Source organism: Scylla paramamosain, chromosome 24 (genome assembly GCF_035594125.1).
Source record: "Scylla paramamosain isolate STU-SP2022 chromosome 24, ASM3559412v1, whole genome shotgun sequence".
Lineage (NCBI taxonomy): Eukaryota > Metazoa > Arthropoda > Malacostraca > Decapoda > Portunidae > Scylla > Scylla paramamosain.
Genome location: NC_087174.1, coordinates 6565001 through 6573468, shown reverse-complemented (window position 1 = coordinate 6573468; position 8468 = coordinate 6565001). Strand labels below are relative to the sequence as shown.

Sequence of the window (8468 nt, the reverse complement as noted above, 5' to 3'; positions counted from 1 at the left end):
ACCAAACCATACCAGTGATGCGAAGAACGGCGGAGTGGGAGGGTGCCGCGGCTCCTGCTGCTGCTTCATGACCACCTCTTGAACATTGTCGCGTGCTCTGTGTATCGGATTTCGTGCCAACAAACGAGGCATGTGATACTGACGGGGACAAGTGCTGTGCGGGAAATAACTGAATGCCGCCTGTTCTCAGCCCCCTAGACATGGTTAGGTGGTGTTATGAGATCCTGAAGGGCTTGAATTTGTATTAATGTTGTGACTTACGCCGACAGAGAGAAAAGCCGATGATAATTTAAGCCACAGAAGAGTGTGTGAAGGTGGTGGAAGCAGTGCCAGACTTGCTCTGCCTCTGCATGACCGCTGGGCCTCGCCGGACACCTAGTTCAGTTCTCATTACTAAAATACTCCTCACGTCACACGGATCGCACTGTCAGTTCACAGTCATCTGCGGAACTCAGATTTCCTCCCCAGGATTGAAATGAGCTAAGGTACACAAGAGAAAATGAGCCATGCCAGGGAATCGAGCCGTGGTCAATGTTAAGTGAAGGTGTAGGACGGCTGATGCACCCTCGATGTAACGACCCTCAACTCTACTTACACTACAGCAACACACACAGGCTGTTGAATACGGCGTCACTGCCCCGTGTCTTGAATACGATATGAAGGTAAACAATGGTGCTTAACGAAGAAGTGTGCAAGAAAAGAAGGATGCTATAACGCAGCGAGCCTTCCACTGGCCCACGCTCTCCCCTGTGAACGAGACTCGCTTCCATCCGAGTGTTAGGTGAGTGTGTGCACCCATGTCCACCTATGCCTCTTGTAACTAAGGCCTCATACTTAGAAACGCTTTGTTCTCCCATCAGAACTATTTCTTAAAGCCACATGGATAATTATTTAGGTTCTAATGGTTATTTTTCAACAATGGCAAGGCAGAATGTTTGTTGAACTATCAGTAATCATGAAAGCATAATTCATTGAGCACTTCAACTGAGAACAATCTGATAAAAGAATGTAGCATCCACGGCAAACTGTCATTAAGCTGTTTGATTCTACAATGCTGTACGTACTGTACATTGTCAGGAAAACTAACTACGGTATAAAAGAAGGGAAAGGTGTAATGTTTGTGAGAGAAGGTACAGTGCTTGCTGGTATGGTAATGTGCTGCGTGTATAGTGTAGGTGGACTAGTGTAGGGGTTAGGCGCTATTGAATATATTGAATATTGTGAAGGGGTACACGCTGATGGCCTGTGTGTGTGTGTGTGAGTGTGTGTGTGATTCACCATGGTAATCACTCGTGGATGCCAACTGTTACCTCCCTGAAAGAGTTAAGCGCTCATTGAGACCTATCTATGGGGAAGGCTGAGACCTCACTCACTCAGTAACCTCTCAACCAGGGGGAAAAAAATCTTTAGCGACCTAAGTGGGGTTCGACCTTATCACCTGTCGAGTAGCAGGCAGGACGCTCTGTACTAGTATGTGTGTGTGTGTGTGTGTGTGTGAAGGAAGTGACATCATGCAGTATGTGATGTTCTTGATTCTTATATAACATGTTTATTATCTATTTTGTAGGACGTGTCTTTCAAACCCTTATTACACACTCTCTCTCTCTCTCTCTCTCTCTCTCTCTCTCTCTCTCTCTCTCTCTCAGAGAAAAGAATCCCTGACGCAATTCTCTCTCTCTCTCTCTCTCTCTCTCTCTCTCTCTCTCTCTCTCTCTCTCTCTCTCTCTCTCTCTCTCTCTCTCTCTCTCTCTCTCTCTCTCTCAGAGAAAAGAATCCCTGACGCAATTCTCTCTCTCTCTCTCTCTCTCTCTCTCTCTCTCTCTCTCTCTCTCTCTCTCTCTCTCTCTCAGAGAAAAGAATCCCTGACGCAATTCTCTCTCTCTCTCTCTCTCTCTCTCTCTCTCTCTCTCTCTCTCTCTCTCTCTCTCTCTCTCTCTCTCTCTCTCTCTCTCTCTCTCTCTCTCTCTCTCTCTCTCTCTCTCTCTCTCTCTCTCTCTCTCTCTCTCTCTCTCTCTCTCTCTCTCTCTCAAGGAAAATAATCCCTGATGCATTTCTCTCTCTCTCTCTCTCTCTCTCTCTCTCTCTCTCTCTCTCTCTCTCTCTCTCTCTCTCTCTCTCTCTCTCTCTCTCTCTCTCCAGGGCTATGCTATCAAAACCAGGAGCGGATGGTGTAAGTTTTTCACTATACTGAAGTCAGTTTCCAGTATTCTTCGACCTTGACCAGCAGAATGTGTTCAGTTCGTGCTATTAATGTGTGTATATCCATTTCACCCGTAACCTAGTCTAGACGCTAACATTAATTGATACATCGAGTTCATTCCTACCTCAGAAATTTGTAAGGCCAGGAAAAGAAAATGAAAAGAAGATTTGTGAAGATGTGAAGATGTGGGTATTTATACTCTTGCAAGTCAAGTTTCTTTTATCCTCTTTTTCTTTTTTCTTTTTTTTCTTTTTTTTTCTGGTCGAACTGTTCTTACCTTAGCAGACTTTATCACATGTATTCATTCATTCTTTTTAGTTAGTGTAAGAAAACGAAACACACACACACACACACACACACACACACACACACACACACACACACACACACACACACACACACACAGAGAGAGAGAGAGAGAGAGAGAGAGAGAGAGAGAGAGAGAGAGAGAGAGAGAGAGATTGTCATGTGAAACAAAAAAAAAATAATAGTGAGAATTGAGAACGCAAGTTGTGTATATAATGCCTCCTCCTCCTCCTCCTCCTCCTCCTCCTCCTCCTCCTCCTCCTCCTCCTCCTCCTCCTCCTCCTCCTCCAGGTTTCTCTTCCTTTCCTATTCTCTACGTTCTATGTTTTCTTCAACTTTTTTCCTTGTTCACCCACCCCCATTCTCTCTCTCTCTCTCTCTCTCTCTCTCTCTCTCTCTCTCTCTCTCTCTCTCTCTCTCTCTCTCTCTCTCTCCAGTTCAGCTGTTTGTTCTTCCTTTATATTCACAGGCGTATGTAGAATATTAATGCAGGTACTGCTATTGGTTGCCTTCTTGTCTTGCATCACACGTGGCTAGCAATGGCGAGCTGCTTACTCATGTAGTCTTAACTTTCCCTTACTCATTACCATCCTCCCTCTCTGTACCTTCCTCCGTGTATGACCTTCCTGTCTCTTCCTCTCTCTTTCTTCATGTACAAATCTCTTCGCGCATGATGCCTCGGTTTCTTCTCTCCTTTCTTCATTCATGTGTGTTTTTCATCTTTCCCTTTCTCCCATTCTTTCTCTTCTCCTCCCTCTTCTTCCGTGTATCTTTCCATCTTTCTGTATCTCTCTTCTAAGATGTCTCTTCGCATTGTACCCTCTTTCTCTCCTTTTCCTCCTTCCTCCTCCTTTCCTTCTTGTATGTTTTTTTCTTTTTTTATCCTTCCATTTCTTCCTTTCACATCATCTTTCTCGTGTGGCACCTTCTCTTCTTTCCTTTTCCTTCCTCCCTGTGCTTTTCTGTTCTTCCATGTCTCCATTTTTATTGACTTCGCATAGTACTGTACCCTCTTTTCTCCACCCTTCTTCCCTGTATCTTCCTATCCCTCCCTTTCCCCCTTTTTTATGTATCTCCTCTCCTCTCTTCCTTCCTGTACCTTTATATTTTTCCCTTTCCCCCTTTTTAAAATCTAGCATGGTACCCGCTCTCCTCCCTTCCTCTCCCTTTCCTCCCTGTGCCTTTCTGTCTTTCCCTTTCTCTTTCCCTTTCTCCTTTTTTATGTACACAGCCTCCGTTCTTCCCTGTGCCTTTCAACCCTTCCCTTTGTCGCTTTTTCTATATATGTATGTTTGCATGAGAGAGAGAGAGAGAGAGAGAGAGAGAGAGAGAGAGAGAGAGAGAGAGAGAGAGAGAGAGAGAGAGAGGTGCATAGCGAGCCGAAAGGTGTGAATTGTTTTAGTTGCTTCCGTTCCTGTAAGTCAGCCGCCGCCCTTCGTATGGAAGCTTTTACATGTCGATAAGTTAGTCCACCAAGCATCAGAGGAGATGGAAGGATGAGTGAAAAAAAATGCACGTACTGGCCCCATGAATTTGTAGCTCGAGTTTTTTTTTTTACTCTTCCGTCTTTTCCCTTTCATTATTCTTCCTTATATAATTCCATCCTTCCCTTTTCCCCCTTCTCAGCACCTCTTTTCGTGTGGTGTTCTCCCTTCCTTTTTACACCTTTCCATCCTTCCCTTTTCCTCTCCTCCTTGCACCTGTTTTTCTTTCAGTTACAGCTTGAGGAAGTGACTCGGTGACTTTTCCCGGTTCTCAGAAAACGTTGTCTTTAATCATCCGTGGCTAAATTCTGATCTGTGCTTGCTTTCACTGGCGTTACCACATGATATAATAGGGTTTTCTTGTTGTTATCTAGTATTCAGATTATGCATATCACCAATAAATAGACTGTGCTTGCTTTCAATACGTGTGTAAATATGAGGAGGATCTTACGGACATGCACCTTTTTTCCTCCATCAAAATTGAACTTTGTGAAACAGCTTTATTACGTATTAATGGGACATGGGCCTTAATGTAGTGGGAGGCTAGCTATACAAAATTATATCTATCTATTGGTCCATCTATATACCAGGCCGGCAGTCCCACACGAGGCGGCCCAGGCAAAGCACCACACACACACACACACACAAACCATTCATCGACAGAGGATTAAAAAAGAAAAAAAAATAGAAAATAAGAAAAAAAAATCAGGCATGTAAACAAATATAACTGGAAATTCTCAGTCAGCCTTTCAGTTCTACGTAATCCTGAGGTGATACAAATGAGCAGTAAATATAATAAACATGTAACTAAAATTTTTCCTAAAAAATAAAAGTACAATGGAGTGAGGCAATTTTACATCCTGTGCAATTGTTCATCATTTTTTATCTGATTTCCTCTTCCTTTTTGTCTCCTTTTATCTTCCAAAATTAAATAAGAAAAATTAATGAAAAAAATTGCTTTTATACACACCGTATGTAAGACTGGTAGCAGTGTATGATAATGATGTTAATAGTAATAATAATAATAATAATAATAATAATAATAATAATAATAATAATAATAGGTGAAGAATGTTTGCAATTATGTCTATAGGTTAACCCTTTGACTGCTATTTGTTACATCTTTTCTTAATTACTAATCACTCTGAGGCATCTTTACTTGTTATATAGCTACCTCCAATCTTTAAACTCGGTAGAAATTGCAAACTGTATTCTTTTTAATCCCTTTCTTTCTTGTAGATGCTTATAAAGACTTCATACATGATTTCTGGTGCTGTTAATTATTTCCTATCGCATTGAAAGGGGTAAGAGAGAAGACCTTTTATTACCACACATCTCTTGTACTTTGCATTTTAAAACCAGTTACCTCACCAGCCACAAACTGATAAACTGATAGACTTGTAACTTTCCTCACTTCTCTGTATCTCCCTTTAACTTAGTCTCAGTCTCCCATGGTATATCTCCTTCCTTTCTCCCTTCTCGTATCACTTTTCGAAAGATACCCGTTCTTCCCTCCCTCTTCCTTCCTCCTGTCACTCTATCTCCCTCCCTTTCTCCTTCCCTCTCTCCCTTTCTCTTTGGTCGTTTCTTCATCTTCCTTGATCTTATTCTTCCTCCCCTTTGCATATCTATTTCTTTCTCCCTCTCTCTGGTCTTCCTCCCTCAGCATTTCTCTTTTTTCGCTCCTCCTCCTCCTCTTCCTCCTCCTCTGCTTTCACTTGTTTTAGCATTCTTAGCTTGCGCGTGTGTGTGCCATTTCTCTCTCTCTCTCTCTCTCTCTCTCTCTCTCTCTCTCTCTCTCTCTCTCTCTCTCTCTCTCTCTCTCTCTCTCTCTCTCTCTCCTCCTCCTCCTCCTCCTCCTCCTCCTCCTCCTCCTCCTCCTCCTCCTCCTCCTCCTCCTCCTCCTCCTTTCTACTAGTATTACTACTACTACTACTACTACTACTACTACTACTACTACTACTACTACTACTACTACTACTACTACTACTACTACTACTGTCACCACCACCACCCCCATTACAACAACAACAATAACAACAACAACAACAGCAACAGTGACAACAGCAACAACAACAATAACCATTACTACTACTACTACTACTACTACTACTACTACTACTACTACTACTACTACTACTACTACTACTACTACTACTACTATTGATCATGTTTCTGTCTATCAGTACACGTCAAATGATACCGTAAAGATTAAACCTAATCTTGAGTTATCTTGATGTCTCCTGTCACCAGAGTCCTTTATTACAGTAGATATGACTTCCTTTGAAAATTAACTGAGGTCTTAAAAGAAAAGAAGGCAGGGATGAATGTGAAAGAACCTGGAAGAAATCAATTTTTTCAAGACGCTTCAAAATATACACTGGACTTGCTTTTGAACGGGTTGCTGTAGGGACAAGCATCTTCAGTGGGACTTTTCTTATCTTACCATTTTTTTTTTTTGTTACCCTAGACCAGAGCCCCTCATATACAGAGATAAAGAAGCTGCGAGAAGCCAGTAATAATTTCAAGACGCTTCATAATGTAACCTGATATTGCTTTTGAACTGTTGTCTGTAGGGAATGATATCTTTTGAACTTTTGCGTATGAACAAGTGTATTTTGAACTGTCTTTCGTATGAAGTAGTATCTTTTGAACTGTTTGCTGTACTGACTGGCATCTTCATTTTGGCTTTTCATATGAATTTAGTTGCACTTGACCAAAACCTCCCGTACATAGTAAGAGAGAGAGAGAGAGAGAGAGAGAGAGAGAGAGAGAGAGAGAGAGAGAGAGAGAGAGAGAGAGAGAGAGAGAACTAAAGAAAAATAGCTAAAGAAAATAAGGTCTGCACGTAGATAGATAGACAGTCTACTCAAGCTAACTGTGCCTCGAGTGAAAGTGTGGTGGTGTGGTGGGTGACGCAGTGAACAATTGTTTTCCTATTACAGTTCGAGTCTTGAAGGAGCAGAGCCGTGCGAAGCAGTCCTCTTGTGAGTTTTGGATTTTCCTTCTATCTTATATTTGGAAACGGCATTTGAGCGGGATTTTATTTATTTATGTATTTATATATGGATCTTTATATATTTTGTCCTTGGCCCATCTCCCTAATACTTTTTTTTTTTTTCTGTTTCTTTATTACTATTCTTGTCGCGTCTCCCTGATACAGCTATTTGTTTATTTATGTATTTATTTATCTATTCATCTATTAATTTTTGCCCTTGGCCGATCTCCCTCATACATAAAACAAGTCATTATAGTGCAGGAGTCTTAAATTCTTCCCTGCATCCATCCCACCGTGAAGTTTCAGATCCCTCATCGATCCCCAGGCATTTATTAAACCCTTTGAGTGGTGTGGCTTCTCGTCAGCTTAATAAAAGGCTCTCCTGCAAATTTGCGTCGTAATTTTGGAAAGGTAATACTCACAGCGAGGAGGGTGATGGAATATTTAGTAAAGCTTTTAAGTGAGTGTGGTTTACGTAATGTTTGCGTTGTAAGATTACCGCGGGTGCCTCATTTATGTGTTATTAGAAGTCGGAGATTAAAAAGAAAAAAACTCGTAATGCATCTGTTGTGAGTGAACTAATAGTACCACCACTGACTGAAACCATTTAAGATAATGTTTTCTTAGTAAGTTTACCTTGTGTTACTCAAAATTGTGTGTCATTAAAAGTCAAGTGGTAAATAAAGGAAACTCGTAAGGTATTGTGCTTGAGCTAATAGTACATAACTACTGCTGATTAAAACTACTTAAGAAAATGTTTGCTGATAAAGTAGGGAGTCATTGTAAGTCAAAGGGCAAAAAATGAAATGAAAAATCACTCCTATTTTGCTCGAACTTAAAGTATTTCTGACTGAAACTGCCCAGAGCTGCCTTTTGTCGGCGCCTGACCATCCAACTCTGAGCAAAGTATTTCTGACTGAAACTACCAAGAGCTGTCTTTTTTCGGCGCCTAACCATCCAACTCAGACCGACGCCGACGTTACCTTGCCACTAGTCGCCTCACCTTTCCCAGTATTGCTTAAAATCTCGATGATGAAACTAGACTTCTTTCAAATGGCTGTTAGTTCAAGTTGAAGTATTACAAAAGTGCATAATTTCAGTGACAGGTGCGATAGTAAAGCGAAGAATTCTATACCAACACTAGATATGGGCCAGTTCCACAGTCTCTTCGTAAGCTGTCCAAGAGAAACAATCCTCTTATTTATTTATTTTTTCTTCGGGAGCTCACCAATATGGGAAGCGTTCTGGTTGGATAGCTTACAAAAAGACTGAAAATTGGCCCTATCACGTTACCGATTCCAGTTTTTTGTACTTCGCCAAACGAAAAACAGCTGCCGATCACTGGCGAAGTACTTTGTTGGTTAGCTAGCAAACAAAAAAAAGGTGGTTGTGGAACTGGTCTATAAACACCTGTGAGAACCCGAGTAATCATCTCTGTGTACTTTGAAATTAATCCTTATGAACGCCTGAAGTGATCAAG

General features: G+C 41.5%; 1 protein-coding gene across 8 annotated transcripts in view; it reads left to right on the top strand.

The window, feature by feature from the left end:
- LOC135112650 (alpha-1,3-mannosyl-glycoprotein 4-beta-N-acetylglucosaminyltransferase B-like) overlaps positions 1–8468 on the top strand; it is a 47375-nt gene continuing 38907 nt past the window's right edge. For 6 of the 8 annotated variants that reach the window (XM_064027260.1, XM_064027261.1, XM_064027259.1 and 3 more), the window contains exon 1: positions 1–781. The gene's annotated coding sequence lies outside the window, so the exon portion shown is untranslated. Of the gene's footprint in view, positions 782–6935; positions 6978–8468 lie in introns of all 8 variants that reach the window. The other 2 variants (XM_064027256.1, XM_064027262.1) reach the window with 2 other exon arrangements.